This window comes from Heloderma suspectum, chromosome 1 (genome assembly GCF_057233095.1).
Source record: "Heloderma suspectum isolate Gila_16-S chromosome 1, 16-S_ref, whole genome shotgun sequence".
Taxonomy (NCBI): domain Eukaryota; kingdom Metazoa; phylum Chordata; class Lepidosauria; order Squamata; family Helodermatidae; genus Heloderma; species Heloderma suspectum.
Genome location: NC_139458.1, coordinates 188,318,650 through 188,339,554, shown reverse-complemented (window position 1 = coordinate 188,339,554; position 20,905 = coordinate 188,318,650). Strand labels below are relative to the sequence as shown.

The following is a 20,905-nucleotide window of genomic DNA, read 5'->3' as shown; positions in this document are numbered from 1 at the left end:
TACATGAATATGGGAACTCTTTTGACTTGACGAGATATAAATAGCTTCCTACTGGGTCATAAAAAACCTATTCTCACATAAATGTGGGGTCTCCCTTGTTCCCTTAAGGTACTTTACATATAACGAGGGGAGCAGGGGCAAAGGCCCAGAGTGGGCTCACTCCTACGGGGATACAATACCATGGACAAAGGAGTATCGGAGAAGGCCATAAGAGTCCATGAGAGGAAAAACCTGAAGACTTGACATATTTCTCATGATGAGGGAACTTTGGACAGTATTCTATGCCATCTGTGTGCCAGTGGACCCACTGCCAGTGCAAGGGAGAGCTAGCGATTCTTAAAGCAACTGGAAATAAGTGGAAATTCTCATTTCCAGAATGGGCCAGGCTAGCAGAAGCTCACAGAAGAGACTTGTCCTGATCCAGAAACAAGCACTTCCATCCATTTCCAGGGTTCCTTTGTGAACTTCCTGTTGCGCAAGCAGTGGATCCCACTGAGGCAACACAATACCATCCACACGGTGTAACTTCCACACCAGCTAGAAAGCAAGAATTCCACTCACACACAGTGCAAGGGACCCTTATTTCTAGAAACTTGGGAAGATGTTCCGAGTTAACGTTCTTGTATTCAGCTTGGGTTGGAGGAATAGCAGTGGGGTTTGCATTGGCAGGCAGCCATCCTGAGAACAGCGCAGAAGTGTTGGACTTTCCCCTTATTGCAATGTAATAATTTTCAGCTTGTGGGATTTCCAGTAGAAGCCATTTTCTTCTATTGGAAATACAATATTTTGACTGGAGTCAAAAGGAGGGGTTTCAAAGGAGGCTAAAATGCTCACTGCGCAGTTGCACAAGAACACTTTCCACACACACATTCAATGTGTATTCCTTTCCCCTGGTGGCAGTGGATAGTGACAGGAGCATCTAGGGTAGCCAGGTGTCCTACTATACTAAGGACAGTCCTCGATTTGGAGGGCCGTCCAGTCTAAGCTAAAGATAACAAACCATAAGAAGGGAGAGCCTTGAAGTTGCCCATCAACAGTAGGCATGTAAGCCTCCCCCTATATGGTGAGATGTATTGGATTTTTATTTATTTTCTAGAAATTATTTCCAAATTTGATCTATGAATATAAATTAGCTAATGCAAATTTTATGCAAATTGGTGCCCTTTTTTTGGTAATGCATTTCCTCTTTCTTGGTGATGGTAAATGACCACCCTACTGACTACTGTTTGACACCATTTTACATTCTAAGTAGGCTTTCTTTTTCCTAGGAATAAGTGAAAGTAAGGAAATATAATTCAGAGTAAAGTGAAGTCTTTGTCTTCGTTGACATCATCACATAGACATTGTTTGGCAATGTCTTTTGTTCCTAGGAAACAAAGCCCTCTTTTGAAGAAACAAATGGTTCCAAAGCAGCCATTGATTGGTACTGTGAATCAGCATGGAAGAGGCACTGAGTGGTGTCAAGGAACCTTTTGTTCCCTCCCCCAAGTCCTCCAAAACGTTCAGCAGTGACCATTTGAGCGAGCCATGATACCTTCCTCATAATAGTAGTCGGTACTCTAGCACAGAGACCAAACACGGCCCAGATGATACAGGATGTTGGGCTCTGGGAGTTTTGCTTCCCCCTCCACAGACTTGAAGCAGCCTCCAGCTGGGGAAGAGTCAGGCAGCAATGCAAGGCTAAAATTGGGACAACCTATACATGAGTAGGCCCTCCTCCTTTACATGCTTGAAAAATCCATCAAACGGAGAAGAGGGTGGTCACAGCAGCCAGAAACAGATGAAGATTTCATATATACTTCATATATCAGGTCCTTGCTTTTCATTCGCTCATGACTTTATTTATTTATTTATTAAATTTATTAATCGCCCATCTGGCTGGTCACCCAGCCACTCTGGGCGATGTACAACATATAATAAAACAGTTTAAAACAATAAAATTCTACAATTAAAAAAATTCTAAAATACCCTAACCCACCCCAAATGCCTGCCTGAACAATCACATTTTTAATGCACAGCGGAAGCTCATTAAAGAGGGGGCATGGTGGAGTTCCTTTGGGAGGGAGTTCCATAGAGTGGGGGCCACCACAGAAAAGGCCCTCTCCCTCATCCCCACCAGTCTAGCTGTCCTGGCTGATGGGACAGAGAGAAGGCCATCCGAGGCTGATCTTGTTAAGCGGCCTGTCTGGTGCTGCTGGAGGCACTCCTTAAGATAGGCTGGGCCAGAACCACATAGGGTTTTAAAGGTCAAAACCAACACCTTGAATTTGGCCTGGAAAACAAGTGGTAACCAGTGCAACTCCTTCAGCACTGGAGTGATGTGATCTTGCCGGCGGCTGCCTTTAATCAGGCAAGCCGCCGCGTTCTGTACCAGCTGCAGCTTCCGAACCATCTTCAAGGGTAACCCCACATAGAACGCATTACAGTAGTCTAAACAAGAGGAGACCAGGGCATGTACTACCAATGGGAGCAGATGGTCGGGAAGGTAGGGGCGCAGCCACTGTATCAGATGGAGTTGATACAATGCTGTCCGGATCACAGCTGACACCTGAGCCTCCATGGACAGCTGGGAGTCCAAAATGAACCCCAGGCTGTGGACCTGGTCTTTCAAGGGTAGCTGTACTCCATTCAACAGCAGGTCAACATCCCCCAGCCTTCTCTTGTCTCCCACCAGAAGTACATCGGTCTTGTCAGGGTTCAGTTATTCCTCCCCATCCAGACACTCACTGTCTCCAGACATTTGGACAGGGATTCTACGGCCAACCTTGGTGAAGATTTGAACGAGAGGTCGAGCTGCGTGTCATCCGCATACTGATTACACTGCACCCCAAACCTCCTGATGATAGCCCTCAGCGGCTTCACATAGATGTTAAATAGCATTGGGGAGAGGATGGAACCCTGTGGCACCCCACAAGTGAGTGGCCACAGGTCCGAAACCTCCTCTCCCAGTGCTACCCTCTGGTACCTGCCAGAGAGGAAGGACCGGAACCACTGCAATACGGTGTCTCCAATGCCCAACTCCTCCAGGCGGTCCAGGAGGACACCATGGTCAATGGTATCAAAAGCCGCTGAGAGGTTGAGGAGAACAAGGAAGGCGCATTCATCCCTATCCAGAGCCCTCCTCATATCATCCACCAAGGCGACCAAGGCCGTTTCTGTCCCATGCCCAAGCCTGAAGCCCGACTGAAATGGGTCTAGATAATCAGTTTCTTCCAAGTGTGCCTTCAACTGCATCGCCACCACCTGCTCAATCACCTTGCCCAAAAATGGCAGATTTGAGACTGGGCGAAAGTTGTTCAGAACTTGGGGATCCAAGGAGGGCTTCTTTAAGAGCAGTCTTATCACTGCCTCCTTGAGGGCTGATGGCATCAGTCCCTCCTCAAGGGAAGCGTTCACCACCGCCCTGATCCCCTCACCCAGTGTCTCTCTGCAGCCCATAATGAGCCAAGATGGGCAAGGATCAAGTAAGCAGGTGGTCGGCCTTACAGATGAAAGCACCTTGTCCACTTCATAAGAACGAAGAAGCTGGAACCAATCCCACAAAACCGGTTTGCCACATGCCGCCTCTTGCTCACTAACTATATCCACAGCGTGCGGAGTAACACTTAGGGGTGCACGAAAGTCACTTACCTGGTCTCGCAGCTTGCTTCGCGGTGGCAGGGAGGCGCTTCGCTGCTCCCCCCGAAGTTCAGGCCGGGGGGGGAGGCTTCCCGCCTCGCCCGGCCGAAATTCAGGCCGGGGAGGAGGCGCCTTGCCTCGCCCGGCCGCGAAATAAAAAGTTAAAAAAAAACACACGCCCCCGTGATAGGCTACGTGACGATTTACGTAGCCTATCACGGCTAGATCTGCAAAGTCAGCCGTGATAGGCTACGTTAATCGTCACGTAGCCTATCACGGGTGACTTAAAAAAAAAAAAAAGCGCGTACGCAAATGGCGGCCCCCATAGGCCCCATAGAGCCGCCATTCGCGTTCCTTATTTGGTCGCTGTAGTCTACGTAAAGATTTACGTAGACTACGGCGAAAATAAGGGCAACGCAGAATTTCTCCCCGAAACTACTTCAGGGGGCCGAATATGTTGGCACTCGGCCCTCCGAAGTTTCGGGGAGAAATTCTCCCCCATCCCTAGTAACACTCCTTATCCGATCAATTTTATCTGCAAAGTACCTTGCCAAGGCCTCACAGGAGGCCTTAGAATGCTCCAGTGGTTCCAGAGCCACAGGACCGACCAGGCTCCGGACCACTTGGAACAGCCTCCTGGGACAGCACTCTGCAAACGCGATAGAGGCAGCATAATATTCCTTTTTTGCTGCCTTCACCGCCACGTGATAGGCTGAAGATACAGCTCTAGCCCGTGTCTGGTCGTCTTTGGAGCGGGACTTCCACCCCCGGCACTCTAGCCGTCTCACCTCCTGCTTCTGAGCTCGTAACTGTGGATTGAACCATGGTGCAGTCTGAGCCCTGTTCAGGGGGAGAGGGCATTTCGGAGCCACCTGATCTAATGCCCCAGTGATTGCGGCATTCCAGCCACCCACCAGGGTCTCAACTGAGTGGCCGTTGGCGTGCTCCAGAGAATCCCCAAGCACGTTCAGGAATCCATTCGGATCCGTAAGACGCCTGGGGCGGACCATTTTAATGGGTCCTCCACCCCTGCAGAGAGGTTGTGGAACCGAGAAGTCCAACGTCACCAGATAGTGATCTGACCATGACAAGGGGGTGGTGGATATACCCCCGACTTCCAGATCACTCCCCGCTTCTCCAGAAACAAACACATGACCGGCTACATGGGTGGGCCCAGTTAGAATATGGTGCAGCTCCCAGGAAGCCATGGTCTCCATGAAGTCCCGAGGTGCTCCTGTGAGGATGGCCTCCGAATGTACATTGAAGTCCCCCAACACCAATAAGTTAGGGGACTGTACACGCATATCACAGACCACCTCAAGCACCTCGGCCAGGGAGTCAGTCGTGCAGCGGGGTGGACAGTACACGAGCAGAATCCCCAAACTGCCCTTCGGGCCCAACCTCCAGTACATGCACTCAGCAACCTTGGTCTCCCGGAGAGGGGGCCTGGTGAAGACCAAGGACTCTCGGTAGATAACAGCCACTCCCCCTCCCCAATCCCCAGCCCTTGGCTGCTGTGCATACGAAAAACCCAGCTGGGCTCATGGCCACCAGAGTTGGAGCAGCGGCCTCAGCCAGCCAGGTCTCCATAATATATGCCAGGTCTGCACCCTCGTCCAGGATCATGTCATGGATGAGGGAGGTTTTCTGGGTAACAGACCTGGCATTGCAGAGCAGGAAACGAAGGCCAGAAGATGGAGTCACGCCTCCCCCAGCCATCCTTTGGCTCTGGACAGGCCCGGAGCAGGGGACAGATACTGCATATCTCTCCCTTGTTCCCCTTACCTGGCATGGCCTGCCCCTAGCACTCCGCCAGCGCCTGCCACCCAGCCTCAGTATGTTCTGGCCCCCAACACTCCCCCCACTGCCTCCATCAGGTGGACACATGCCCCCTCGCTTCCGCCTGTCAGGCAGGCTACCCACCCCTAACAACACAACAGAATCCCCCAGAAATTAAAAAACAACAACAACAACTAAAAAATCCCCTTAAAAATAATGCCAGGCAGAAGTCCACGGGGAAGGCCTGGTGGTGGTGGTGGCAGCGGCAGCAGCAGCAGACCCAGCAGCAGCAGGCACGCCTCTTCCCCAGTGGTGGTGGCTTCTCCTGCAGGCCCTGGCTCCATTATGATCATTACAGAAATGTTCATAATAACATAAATCCCAAACTAGACAAGATATTTTTGAGACATTATCTATGGCATCATCATTTTGGAGGCCTGTGTCTCTTCATTTGTAGGAAATACAGAACAGAGCAATCATTTTCTAGTTCTTAGAATATCTTTTCAGTTCACTGAATTGTTCCAGACCCCTTACTGGTGCAGGCTTAAATAATTCTGGGCAGCTATTTCCTAGCTATTACAGCACAGTTAGAGGCTTATGTCGGATGGACAAATCTGTCAGTTTCAGTTTCTCTCAGTTTCCCATTTTTCTAATCTTAAGTTTGGCTCATTCTGAACATTTAAATTTCAGATTTGGGGGGAAAAGTTTGTATGAAAATTTGTACACGTTTTTGTGCACATTTCTCCAAACATGTGCATTTTTGTATGCAATTTGTCCAATATACACATTTTTTTACAAGCCATTTCCCTAATAGAATGCATTTTAACATAATTTTCATGAATATATAGATTTTTGTGTGTGGTTTCCCCTAATAATCCACATTTTGGTACGCATTTTTTAAAAAAAATTGGAGAACAACATTGCAAAATTTGGGGAAATGCGAATTTTGAAGGATAACTGAGTTTCAGTTTGCGTGTTGGTTCAAAAGTACAAAACGAGGTAAGTTTGCCTTAAAATGTGAACTAAACCAATTTCTCCCCCATCCTTAGGCTTATGTTGAATAGTTACGGCAGCATCCTATGCAAAGCAAGGAATGCACAACTGGACGCATGCTCCAGAAACTTCTTACATAAGTTTTTTGCAACAGCATCAGAATAGCAGTACTGACAGCTGCTGCTACTTCTTTGGTTCAGGGGACAGGACCAGCTTCTAGTGGTGGCAGCAGACAGAAGGTGGACCCTTGTGTTTTGTACCGAATCTCCAGCATAAGTAGAATCATCCTCCCCCATTCAGAGTTCTTGGACAAATCGATATTCTAACCAAATGAAAGGTGGTATAAAATGTCCACCTTTTATTTCATTGCAACTGTTACAACTATATCCAAAGGCTATATCCAAATGCTCATGTCACAATAAAATATTTTGCCCTTAAGTGGGGCTAGTGACTAAGTGTTCCAAAGCACTAACCTTAATCAAATTCTCAACTACATTCCTGCAACACAATTAAGTAATAATATGTCCATTTTCTAGTTGGATAAACTAAGCATAGATAAGTTAATTAACTTACCCAAACTGCACAGTATCAATTAATCACCAAAGTGGAAACTGCATCCAGAATCACTATTAATTACAGCCCTCATCTGGTTATTAGACTTCCCTTTGGTATAGTGCATGATTCCTCTCACAACACCAACAGAAGGGTATTCACACATATACTCAGAGACAGCTGAAAAACACTTGAAGCTTTGAGATTGATTTGATATGCAAGTGGCATATTTCACTTCAAGAATGCACATTTTTCTATCTGCCTCCTCGGGTTCTTTGCGGGCTTGTAAAAATGACACTCCATTATGGACCTATATTTTATTTTTCATTTGGAACCTTGTAGAGAGAGAGCTATCTTTTTTTTCCCCCTCTCACCACCTCAACAGATTCTAGTATTATCTCCTATACAAGCTGGCTTCATACTTCATTTCTGCCATTGATATGCCTATTTTCTGCAGTGTGAATGAACTGCCTGGGGTGATAAATATTAAAGTATATCTGCAATTTCATTTTCAAAAGAAATTGGGCTGTTTCTGTGGATAAAACTATTGCTGCCATATTTACTCAGTTTCCCAATTTTAATTCTGATCTCCTTGGGTAGAATTTTCAGTCCAACTTATTGGCAAAGGCAATTTGACATCATTTCTCTTCATTTATGTCCATGTTATATTATTTCAGCATAATCATATGGTAGTACCATGACTTATGTTTATAGCATGTCATTTATATTTGAAAATGTGAATATAGACATTGCAATAATTCTCATATTACATTTCACTGTATTTTAAGTGACAGCAAAATGCAGTATTCCACCACATTGAGTTACAAATGCTATATAATGTAATCTTGCTAAAACAGCTATTTAGCTTCTGATCTTTGCAGTGTCAAAAATCATTCATTGTTATAACAAAATTAAGATTATGACAAGTATCAAGTCTGAGTAACCGTTATATATTTCCACTTGTTTAATCTTAATGTATAAATTCACTTTTCTGTCACCTAAATTGAAGTATAAAAACAATTACGTTGATTTACATTGTGGAAGAACACTCTTAACTGCATATATCTTTTTCCTTGTCTCTTAAATGCATATTTCTCTATGCCTTGTCTGCGGGAACAGACAGTCTTGATTCATACATTTGAAAATGTTCGCTTGAGATATTTTGTGGATTTGCTTTTGGAGAAGGGTCAGCCAATTATGCTGGTGGGAAATGCTGGAATTGGAAAAACAGCCCTCATCTGACAAGTTTACCAAGCTATCAGAAGAGTATATGGTGGCCAAGGTCCCCTTCATTTATTATACATCTGCTATGCTTCAGTGTATGTAGTTACCACCATCTCCTCTAATAAGCTATCTTTATACTATTGCAGTTTTAATATTGAAAAGCCATTCCAAATCGCCACAAACTTGTGAATTAGGTACAAAGATTGCAGCCCACTATTTGTCAGAAAAAGCAAAACAAACACCTAAACAAAATGCAGGATTACTCATCATTTGCGGTTTGGCCCCCAGAGTTTCAGGACTTGGTGGCCTACTGTATCTATCAACATTATCTATTTTGTGGATGAATGAAATAAAACTACTATACCTATTTATATGTACATTGTGGGTTGGATCCAGACTGTCATACTAAGAGTAAACCCACTGAAATCAATGGGACTTAGGTTATTCTGTAAATATGACTAGGTCTGGATTTGTAATGTGCTATTCTAACAGTATTCTCGCTATATTTATTTATTTAGGTGCTTGGGGTTGGAGCCAGTGGTGTTATTCCTACAACAGAAGGGAAACTGCTAGTAGAACAGAATTCCCCACTCCCCTTCAGCCCCCTGGGCTGTCCTCAAATCTGCTCTGGAGGGTTAGGGACGCCCTGGAGCAGATGTTAGGGTATGTGCACGGGGCGGCAAAGAGGAGACAATGGTGAAGTCCAGCTGCACGAGCAGAAGTCCTGTTGTGTGAATGGACATCGGCTTGCGTGATGTAGGATCCAAGCCTCATACCTCACTTTGCAGAGGAAGAAGACTTCACAAAGCAGCTTATGATGTTAAACTGGTATATATACAACTTAATTTTTTTAAGCACTCAGAACGCAGAATTCTGACAGTCAGTGGCTCTCCCAGGTCTCAGGCTGAGGTATTTCTCCTCACTTGCTACCTGAAACCTGGAAATGCCAGGCATTGAGCATGGGGACTTCGGCATGCAAAGCATGGGCTCTACCACTGGGCTATGGGCCCTCCTCTCTCTGGACGTGGGCCTCCCAGAGCAGGGAATACCAGGTGAGCCTCTCTGTAAAGTGTGTTCCAGAGTCAGGGTCCCACAACCGTATCGCCGTCCACCTCACTTCAGAAGGAGATGCAGCAGGGCCTTTGAGGGAGATGTTTCCTTAAAGCAGGGGTGGGCAACTTGTGGTTGTCCAGGTGTTTTGGCCTACAATTCCCATCAACCCTAGCCAGCATAGGCAATGCTGAGGGATGATGGTAGTTTAAGGCTGAAACATCTGTAGGGCCACAAGTTGCCTACCCCTGCCTTAGGGCGCAATCTTATCAAGGTAAGTGGCTGCCTCCAAACTCGGAGGCGACCGCCTATCCAAAGCAAGGCAGGAGAGGCACGGGGGGGGGACTTTCCCTCCGTGCCTCTCCTGCCCTGCTATGTTTTGCTAGACAGCCATTTTTGGCTGTCTAGCTGCGGGGGGGGGGGGCGACCGGGAGAGGAAGCTGCCATATGACACATTGGATGCGTCGTACACGCAGCTCCGCTCTCCCCACCCCAGAGCACCCCCCGGAACACCCCTTTTCAGTCGCTCCGTGCTCCTCTTCTACGTGCGGAGGATGGGGCTTCTCTGCGCTGCCTCCAAGGCAGCACGCACTGGGGGGGAGGTTGGTGTACCGGGAACTGACTTCAGAGCGCGGGCTCTGAGGTCGGTTCCCAGAAATGAGTATATCCTATGGCCCTCTAGACAACGTCTAGTGGCCATAGGATTGCTCCCTTAGAAACTGAAGGTTGTTTGAAAGCCACAGCAGGCTGAAAAGTCAGGCTTTCAAATAAGTCCCAAAGACCCAAACCAAGTTTGAAAGAGAACTTAATTTTCCCTTTGCTCATTTGTAGAAGCTGTAACTATTAGGCAAGGCATCAGTCTTAAAATCCGTTAGTCCATCATTTTCTGGTTGCCAGCTTGGAATAAATTTCATTAAGTACTTTGAGATTTTTAGTCCCCCAGAGGCTTGATCAAATCAGGTGGAAGCATAAATAAATAACCTAGAGGTGATTATAATGCTCCACTTTATTTGACACACATGCCTTTTCTTACAGCGGAAGTTCAGTGGTAGTTCTCATGCATCTTCTATCCTCTTGGCAGGTGTTCTTGAAAGATCCTTGGAAAAGAAAGCTGGCAGAAATTATGCTCCTCCAGGCATGAAAAAACTAATTTGCTTCCTTGATGATCTTAATATGCCTGAGGTCGATGCCTACGGAACTGTCCAGCCTCATGCTCTAATTAGACAGCACCTCGACTACAGCCATTGGTAAACTTTTCTTTTAAAGTTTTGAAGTTCACTAGTTATACATAGTTATAACATAGCTATACATGCATATTTAGAAATAGCCTTTGTTTGTTAATTTGCTGGTCTAATCTGAGTTCGAGTTTTTAACAGTTTTGAGTGCAAATTTGAACTCAGATTAGACCACCCAATTAACATTGCTAATTTGACAACAATAAATATGAACTGCTGAGTAAAGAAAATAGCATAGTATGTATTTATGATTATGAACCCCTATTTTGTTTACCTAGTCTTAGGGAAAGCATAGATATTTGTGCTTTTAGGTGTCCTGTATATAGGCAATCACTATCAACGAAAGAACATAAGGACAGATAAAAGGAAGGACTTATTCACACACCACATAGTTAAACTATGGAACTCACTTCCACAAGATATAGTGATGGCCACCAATTTGCATAGCTTTAAAAGGGGGTTGGGCAAATTCATGGAGGATAAGGGTATTGATGGCTACTAGTCCTGATGGCTACCTTCAGTATCAGAGGCAGTATCCCTATGTATACCGGTTTTTAGGAAACATGACTTGGAGGGTGCTATTACACTCATGTCTTGCTTGTTTCCCATGGGCAGGTGGTTGGCCACTGTGTGAACAGAATGCTGAACTTGATGGACCTTGGCCTGATCCAGCATGGCTCTCTTACGTTCTTAATATAACAAGTTTTAATTTAATTTAATTTAATTTCAATAGTGCCCAATAGCCAGAGCTTTCTGGATGATTCACAAAAATTACAGCCCATAAATGTAAGATAATAAAAACATAATATAAAATAATTGACATACAAAATTTAAAAACAATTTAAAACATCTAAAAACAGTCACAGTAAGATATCAGGGCCTGAAAAACCAAGTGACATGAATGCCTGCATCTTCTGCTGTCAAATGTCTGGGAGTAAAGTCCTAACCTGATGTCAAAAAGATGACAACATTGGCACCGGGCGGTGTTCTTGATATATATTGTTATCTCACATGATTATCCAAGGTCTGTTCTGTGTTGTATGTTGGATCTTAAATTACTGACCTTAATACAGGATTCAGGTTCTATGTGTGTGTTGGTGTTATGACCAGTTTTACACTGTTCTTTTAAACCCAGGTCTGCTGCAGAGTGTCTTCTAGGCCAAAATATGAGAGGGAGGGGAAAGGCAAGATGCTGTATTTAACATAATGGGATGGTTAATTCACTGTACCATGAATATAACACATGTCCCAACTGGATTTTTGTATGTATGAATGGAATTTTACCCCACCTTCTATCATAAATATTCAAGACAGCTAAACAACAATCTTGTAAAAATAAGTAAAACAATAAACCCCCCATCTTCAAAATTAATCTAAAAATAAACAGATTTAAAGAGATTGGAAGGGACCTTGGAGTCCTGCTCATCCTTCATTGTGGTATGGCCCTTCCCATGGATAATGTGTGAACAGAGCTTATTACTCTTGTGAGCTGGACTCTGTGCTTCCATTAATGTCTCTAAGATTGTGTTAAGCTTTTTTTCTTTTCTTTTTTTAGCGGCTGTTAGCTTTTTTTAGCAGCTGGCTGGCTCATGTTCAGGCTGTGATCAGCTAGAGGTCAAGCTAGATGTTATTTTGAAGATGTAGCTAGCAGTGATGTCTTTCTTTCGCTTGTAAAGTAAGCACAGGGATCCTGATTTGGATTGGCACCCTAGCATAGGGGTGGGGGGCTTGACCCTTTGCTCGCTGCTGTGGTCTCAGTCCAGATCAGGGGGCCTGCAAGTATAATTTTCGTTGCCAAAAAGTGACATATTTGTTTTTATGGATCACTTTTTGGCAATGGAAATTACAAGCTCAGGACCCCTGGTCTGTATTGGGAGCACAGTGGAGTTGGGAGGGAGGAAAGGATTGAAGTCCCCTATCCCCACACTAGGATCCCAATCTAGATCGGAGCTCCTGTGCTTACTTTTAAGTAAGTAAGAAAGATGCAGCTGCTAACTGGTAACTACATCTTCAAAATAACATGTAGTTTGGGTCTAGAACACCTAGATCTGTCTCACATATACTGCTGCCTTATTTGTCAGGGCCTTAGGCTAGTACAATGAACTTTGAGATGCATGTATATTTGAGTTGTTTTAAGAGCCCTAGAATGAAAACTACAGTAAAACACCTCATTTTTTTTTGAAGTACCGCTGCCAAGTCCACATCACATAGTTATGCCATGTATTTATTTATTTATTTGTACCTAAATGCAGAACATCACAAAGAATTAGAAGGTGAGCAAAGTCAAGCAGTAGTACAGCCAGGCAGACCTCCCTCAAAAGGGTGCTCCAAATTCTGGGCACCACAAAAGAAACATTTCTGTCCTTTGTTCCCATGCTCCTGGCTATACTTCAGACTGTGGGCATACCTGGAGTTGAGCTCCAGATTTCTGTGCTCAGGCAGGTTTACATGGGAGGGGGCAGTTTTTGAGAGTTTATCCTTTCAAAGATAGTCCTTGTTGTTGTTCAGTCGTTAAGTCATGTCTGACTCTTCGTGCCCCATGGACCATAGCACGCCAGACCTTCCTGTCCTCCGCTCTCTCCCGGAGTGTGCTCAAGTTCATATTCATTGCATTGGTGATGCTATCTCGCCATCTCATCCTCTGCCATCCCCTTCTCCTTTTGCCTTCAGTCTTTCCCAGCATCAGGGTCTTTTCCAGAGAGTTTTCTCTTCGCATTAGGTGGCCAAAATATTTGAGCTTCAGCTTCAGTATCTGTCCTTCCAATGAGCACTCAGGGTTGATTTCCTTTAGGATGGACTGATTTGACCTCCTTGCAGTCCAGGGGACTCGTAAGAGTCTTCTTCAGCACCACAGTTCGAAGGCATCAATTCTTTGGCGCTCAGCCTTCCTTATAGTCCAGCTCTCACAGCCATACGTTACTACTGGGAAAACCATAGCTTTGATTAGACGGACCTTTGTCAGCAAGGTGATGTCTCTGCTTCTTACTATGCTGTCTAGGTTTGCCATAGCTTTCCCCCCAAGGAGCAAGCGTCTTTTAATTTAATCACCGTCTGCGGTGATCTTGGAGCCCAAGAAAATAAAATCTGTCACTGCTGCCATTTCTTTCCCTTCTATATGCCAGGAAGTGATAGGCCATGATCTTAGTTTTTTTAATGTTGAGTTTCAAACCAGTTTTTGCACTCTCCTCTTTCACTCTCAACAAGAGGCTCTTGAGATCCTCTTCGCTTTCTGCCATTAGGGTGGTATCGTCTGCATATCTGAGGTTGTTGATAATTCTCCCAGCAATCTTAATTCTGACCTGTGATTCATCCAACCCAGCGTTTCTCATGATGTACTCTGCATATAAGTTAAATAAGCAGGGCGACAATGTACAGCCTTGTCATACTCCTTCCCCAATTTTGAACCAATTGGTTGTTCCATGTCCGGTTCTTACTATTGCTTCTTGCCCTCATACAGATTTCTCAGGAGACAGGTAAGGTGGTCTGGTACTCCCATCTCTTTAAGAATTTGCCACAGTTTGTTGTGATCCACACAATCAAAGGCTTTAGCGTAGTCAATGAAGCAGAAATAGACTTTTTCTGGAATTCTCTTGCTTTCTCCATGATCCAGCGAACGTTGGCGATTTGATCTCTAGTTCCTCTGCCTCTTCGAAACCCAGCTTGTACTTCCGGTAGTTCTCGGTTCACATACTGCTGAAGCCTAGCTTGTAGGATTTTGAGCATCACCTTGCTGGCATGTGAAATGAGCGCAATTTTGTGGTAGCTTGAACACTCTTTGGCATTGCCCTTCTTTGGAATTGGAATGTAAACTGACCTTTTCCAGTCTTGTGGCCACTGTTGAGTGTTCCAAATGTGTTGGCATATTGAGTGCAGCACTTCAACAGCATCATCTTTTAGGATCTTAAATAGCTCAGCTGGAATACTATCATCTCCGTTAGCTTTGTTGTTAGTAATTCCTAAGGCCCACTTGACTTCACTGTCGAGGATGTCCGGCTCAAGTTCAGTGACCATACTATCATGGCTATCAGGGACATTCAGATCTTTCCTGTATAGTTCTTCTGTGTATTCTTCCCACCTCTTCTTAATCTCATCTGCTTGTTAGGTCCCTGCCTTCTTTGTCCTTATCATGCCCGTAGTCCTGCAGGCATCTTTTCAGTTGCAGTGGTGCTGCAAGATCTCGTTTGCATGGCATAATTGTGGAGAGACCATAGTGTAAGAAGATCAGAGGAAGCCTTCTGGATCTGACCACAGGCCTGTCTAGTCCAGCATTCTGTTTGCACAGCAGCTAAACTGATGCCTATGGGACACCAACAGGACATGAGCACAATAGCACCCTCCTGCTTGTATTTCCCAGCAAGAGGAGGGGAAGGTGGTATGTTTTCAATGCCTCCTGAAAATGTACTTGTTTAAGCAGGCTTTGTCTGGCTTGTAATTAACCATAATTAATTATGATGCTGCTCTATTGTAGTATTGTTGTATTGCTTGTCTTCTTGTAGCTGAAATTGTTTTTAGTAGTGTATCTTCAGCTGTGATTTTAATAATGTTATATGTAAACTGCTTGGGGATTTTATTATATTAAGCAGTAGATAAGTATTAATCAGTCAACAAGCAAACTGGTTTTGAGAGGCACACTGCCTTGGATAGTGGAGGTAATATATAGAGCTTCTTTACATGGAGCTTTTATCCTGCTATTGAAATTGCTCGCTCACGGAGGTTTGCGGGTCCTTTTCATGACATCGTCAACCTCCAGGGCATATCCAGAGGTCTTTTCTGGTTATTCCATCTCAATAAGATCTGGAAATAATGAACCATCTATTTAAGTCGGATTGTTATGCTATTAAAACAGTCACTAGATGGCGCTGTGTCATTGATCTCTATGGAACCTTGAAAATTAAAAACTTCCCCTCTCAGCCATGAATCACATGGTCACTGTCTGGGAGCCCACTGTAAATGCGGAAAGGCTCCACAACGGGAGGACTGCGGGTTTTTTCTTTACTGTAAAGGCAGCCAGAGCCATTTTGACTAGTAGCCATTGATAGCCTTATCCTCCATGACACTTTGCTGTTAGGAGGATAGGTGTGCTGCTGTTCACATACCCTTCTCGTATTAAAGAAATACAGCTAGCTGCGTGCTGTGACATGAGGAAGCCTCCAAAGAACTAAGACTATAAACCCGTTTGGTTTTATTCCATAAGTTAGGAAGGCACTGCTGTGCAGGGAGAGTAGCTTTGTTGGTGTGTTCTATGTAATGCAAAAATAATAATAAAACAGTGATGTAATCCGTCTCTCAACTGAAGCTGTGGAATGCACAAGGCAAAGTGGTTGTGTCAGTATTCCCAAGCCTGAGTGCTGGGAAAGGCACTAATCCACTGATGCTTGCTGGGGTTATAGTAGGAATTAGGAGCGCACATTTTGTATTGACACAGAGGGTTGGTTTAAACAGTCACAATGGCCTTTCGCACCACAAAACTTAACTATCCTCAGAAAGAACGTAACATGTGTGACCCCTGGCCCTCCACAGATGCAGCGCCAGCTAACCATAAGCACTTCCTGTGGTTGCAATAGCTGGAAAATGTACTGCTATGATCATAGAAACAGCTGCTGGGAAACATTTCTTTTTAAGGCTTGCACTCCTCCTTACTAGTCCTGCAGGTTTCTTGAAGCAGCTTATGGTGGGGATGGGGGTGGGGGTGGGGAGAATAAAAAATATATTGAAAGAGCAAAATAGTGCACAAACACACACATAGCTCTCACAGGCCACACACACACACACACACACACACGGGCACCGAAAAAATAAAATAATTATTTTTTAAAGGCATCTGTAGAAGCTATGGAGCGCTAAAATGGTCAAAATGATCTTGCAAACAAACTCATTTTGACCCTTTGAGCTCTCCATAGCCACGCCTTCTTTTCAGACCCCCAATTTTGAAGCAGCAGTGGAGGAGCAGAAGGGGCCCACCCCTGTCTTAGATCATCATGTTCTCCATAGGAGCAGCCAGGTGGAAGAAAGATTGGGAACAGCAGAAGCTGCCTTATACCAGACTATTTGTTCATCTAGCCCAGTGCGGTCTGCTCTGACTGGCAGGGGTTCTCCAGGGTCACAGGCAAACAAGGGTCTTTCCCATCTCCTGCTAGCTCATTTTGATTGTGTGAATGAGTTCACAGTAGCCCTGAATCACTGTACATCTATGTGTGCTGTAGCCTGTTTCCATGTGCTGATCCCTACTTGCAGCACTTGTCAAAATTGGTTACGTCCCTCAATGGCCTTGTTTAAGAGAACCCAAAAGCAGAAATTTTCTCCTTATATTGTAGATGCTTGAACACTACCGTCATAATTTGATGAGAGGAGGCCAAATTGAGGTTCTGTCAGTCTTCAGAGCTGCTTAAGAGACTGAGAATTATAGAAATCTTGTGTAAGAGAGCTGGGACAAAAGAAAGGTTTTCAGATCTTTTAACAGAGGGCTACATAATCAGACTTTCTTACAGCAGTCTTCGCTGTGAAGATCTGTCAATAGGGATCTCAAACTGTGAATATACAATTGAGTTTTATTATCCCTTTGTTATTTTGTAACTACATAGGTATGACAGACAGAAACTGATTTTGAAAGAAATTCACAATTGTCAGTATGTCACGTGCATGAATCCCACTGCTGGAAGTTTTTCAGTAAATCAGTGTCTTCAGGTAGGTTGCCTTAAGTGCCAAATGTGAACAAGCTGTTCTTCCTCTGAATAATATTAAAGCTATTTTAATTTCGGCAAAGAGAAGATCATTAACTTTCTTGTGCACCCTGGCATTTACAACTCTGGAGGTTATATATATATGTATATGTATATATTCCCAAGGGAGACTATTTCTCCACTTCTCTGCATAAGAAAAAGAAGAATGATTATGAATCGTATAGAGCTAAAGAACATGTTCAAGCCCTCCAGCATCACCACCGCATGCCTGTATCCTCCATGCACACACAAGCCCCCAAAGAAATAACCTAATCCATTAAGGATGCAATCCTATGGCCTCTAGACAGCATTTTGATGGTTATAGGATTTTTTGTTTTCTGGGAACTGACCTCGGAGCCAGCACTCTAAGGTCAGTTCCCAGAAAACCGACTCCCCTCCCCCGCTGCCTTGTAGGTGTGCTTGTAAGAGCAGTGTGGAGTGGCCGAAAAGGGGGCATTCCAGGGGAAGGGGAGGGATGGTGGAAGTGCAGTTATGATGCTTCCTATGTGCCCTCCAGCCTCCACCCACCCTGCTCTGAGGCACCCTAGAAATCGGCTGTCTAGCCACAAATGCAGGGTGGCCAGAGCATGGAGGAGAAGATCAAGTACTTGAAAGGTTGTCACAGAGAAGAAGGCCAGGATCTCTTCTTGATCATCCCAGAGTGCAGGACACGGAATAATGGGCTCAAGTTACAGGAAGCCAGATTCCGGCTGAACATCAGGAAAAACTTCCTGAGTGTCAAAGCAATACGGCAATGGAACCAATTACCTGGGGAGGTGGTGGGCTCTCCCACACTGGAGGCCTTCAAGACGAGGCTGGACAGCCATTTGTCAGGGATGCTGTGACTTGGATTCCTGCATTGAGCAGGGGGTTGGACTCGATGGCCTTGTAGGCCCCTTCCAACCCTGCTATTCTATGATTCTATGATTCTATGATCCCCTCTGCGTTCCACCCGCCTTGTATTGGATAGGCAGTCGCCTCTGAGTTCGGATGCAGCCGACTATCCCCATAGGATTGCACCCTAAGTTGTCCTTTGAATGGATGACTCCATCAAATAAGACAGACTTCATTACAAAGCAAAAACCAAGAAAAAAGAAACAAAATTACAAACACAGTTCCATAGCTAGAGGTGATCCTGGGATCAAATGAACAGGATGAGTGAACAGGGGAATTTTCCATGGGACTGCTCTAAGGGGTGGAGGGGGTGGTTTTGTGGTTTTTAAGTTGAATTTGTTGCTTGTTTGAAGGTTTTTCACTTTCATTTGTTTCAGCTTTTGTTCACCTGTGCATGTGCGCGCTCTCTCTCGCATGCGTGCTCTCTCTCTGGTTACACTGCTGGGTTACCTGACTCAGCCTGCTATTCTTTGGCCTTTTTTCTGAATGTTTTTTTTTAAAAAACATGGGGTGGGGCTTTGGTGGGTCACCTGACTCATGCCTGTGGCTGGGGCTACATTCCACAGCTGGAGTAGATCAGAACAGGTAAGCTGTGTAGAGTTTGGCTGGAAATATTGAGGGGAAGTCCAGGGAAATGGCAGCAGCGTCTAGAAATCCAGTGTCACGGATACCAAGAGAGCCATTCCAGCGATCTGCAGGGTGTGCACAATGTATGTCTTTTTGCCTGAGGGCAGCATAAGCTACACCTGCTTCACCCACAAATGCCCTTTCAGTCCTCACTCTCACCTTCAAGGTTTTAGATACATAAATTAATGAGGTATTTTTAGTCTTCTCGGGTATACCTCACCGCACCCCCTGTTCTCTTTCTTGCAGAGACATTTCTCTGTGTTTGCTGTCCACTTCCCAGGAGTGGTGGATGCTTTAGCCACCATCGACAGCAAGATAGTAAATACGCATTTCCAGCTAGGGGGCTTCTGTTACAGTATGGTGAAGTCTACCGGCACGCTTCTGCAAGCTGCAATTTCTCTGCAGAAATCGGTGTCACCAGAAGATGACTCAGGATTTTCTACCTACAGCCATTCGGTTTCATTATATTTTCAAATTGAGAGATTTGACATGCATATTCCAGGTAATACAATTTACTGTTCTGCTTTTTCCTATGTATTGCATTATCCACATGTATAGGGGTCTGTGTAGAGTAAGCAGAGTCCAGGTGGGTGCTGTGTTTACTAAGAATATGCATCATATCCCAGCTCTGGGAAAGCCTCAGGCAACTGCTGTCATTCTTCCTCCTCTTGCCAAGGATGCATAGTCAGCATGCACTAGCTTAGTCCGATTTCCCCCAATCTGGCACCTTCCAAATGGGCTGGACTACAATCCCCATCACTTCCAATGGCTGTGGTGGCTGGGGATGATGGGGGTTGTGGGCTAACCCAGCTGGAGGGCACCAGGCTGGGGAAAGCTGGCTTAGCCAAATCTTCCCTTCCTACTGCCATGGTGGTTTTCGAAGCTTAAGGAGTGTGGGGTCAGGGGGGAGGGGGAAACTGACAGTTATTTTCCATAATGAAATAGAGAGAAGGAAAAGTGAGCAAGATACAGTTCCTCACAATTTTTTTTTATAGTTCCTAGTGTCACTGCATGTGCTGCCTGATCAGCTGTTAGCCGCAGCAGATACTTTCGACCTCTCATCACCCAAAAGAACAACATCACTAGCTCCTCTGCCTCTTCCCATGCTTACACCTTCCAGTGTCTAAAGGGCTCTGCCATGGGTCAGGAACTGGTGGCCTGCAGGCTATATATGGCCTGTGGGGGCCTCCCCAATAGTCCTGTGCTCCCCTCCTCAGCCCTCCCCCCTGCAGCACTTAAGCTTTAAAAGAAAAGGTTTTAAAAGGTTAATTTGCAGCACGGAGGACAATTTGGGGTGGGGTGGGGGGGAGATCGCAATGTGTGGGGAGGATTGGCCCTTCTCTCCTCAGCCCCCCCCCCCGAATGCGCCCATATCCACACACAGAGCAATAAGGCTTTTTAAAAAGTGGCTGCTTCATGAATAGGCATGTCTGAATGTGTGAGAGAGAATCTGTGTGTGAGTAAATGTGTGCGTGTGTGAGCAAGCGAGAATGGAAATGTGGATGTAGACAAATGGGTGTGAGGAGGTGTAGGAGAAAGAGTATGTAGGGCGTCCCCACCCACTTTTTTACTTTGGTGCCACCCTCTACTGACATGGAGGCCCAAGAAAGGGATATGAGAAAGGGATCCAACATTTTGCAGAAAGAAGTGGTCTCTGCCTATAGTAAACCAACCCATCAGAAAGACAGGTTTAATGTCTCACTCTCCCTGGTGTGCTTGGTTTCTCCAGCAGCAGGAAGGACTCAACATGGGGAAGCATTAAAAATGTGACCCCACTCCACCTGAGTCTGAAGTGGTTAAATCCTGCAGTGCTAGAAATCTAGATTTTTAACACTTCAGACCCAGGTGTGTGTGACATTTTTTATGCTTCCCCGTGGTCAGTTCTCCCTGCATGAAGAAAAGAAGCCCATCAGGGAGAGTGTTACATTAAACCTGTTTCTCTGATGGGTTAGTTTACCATATGCAGAGAGGCTTGTATTTATTTCATTTTATAATATGGGACAGTATTCAAAATTGCAGTTTCCCACCAACAGCTTGAAGTGGTATATACTTTCCATCCCATTCTCTGTGAAGTGTAAATGAAATACGGAAGAAAAGAGCAGAGGAGACATAAAAACGTGAACTCATGCTAGAGTCTGCCAAAATAGGATGGAAACTGAACGCTGTAAATAGAGCAAAGCAGTTTTGAAAAATAAAAAAGAGGATAAATTCCAC

The 20,905-nt window shown here is 45.1% G+C and overlaps 1 pseudogene; it reads left to right on the top strand.

Moving 5' to 3' along the window:
• LOC146358527 (dynein axonemal heavy chain 11-like) overlaps positions 1–20,905 on the top strand; it is a 320,580-nt pseudogene that overhangs the window by 118,436 nt on the left and 181,239 nt on the right.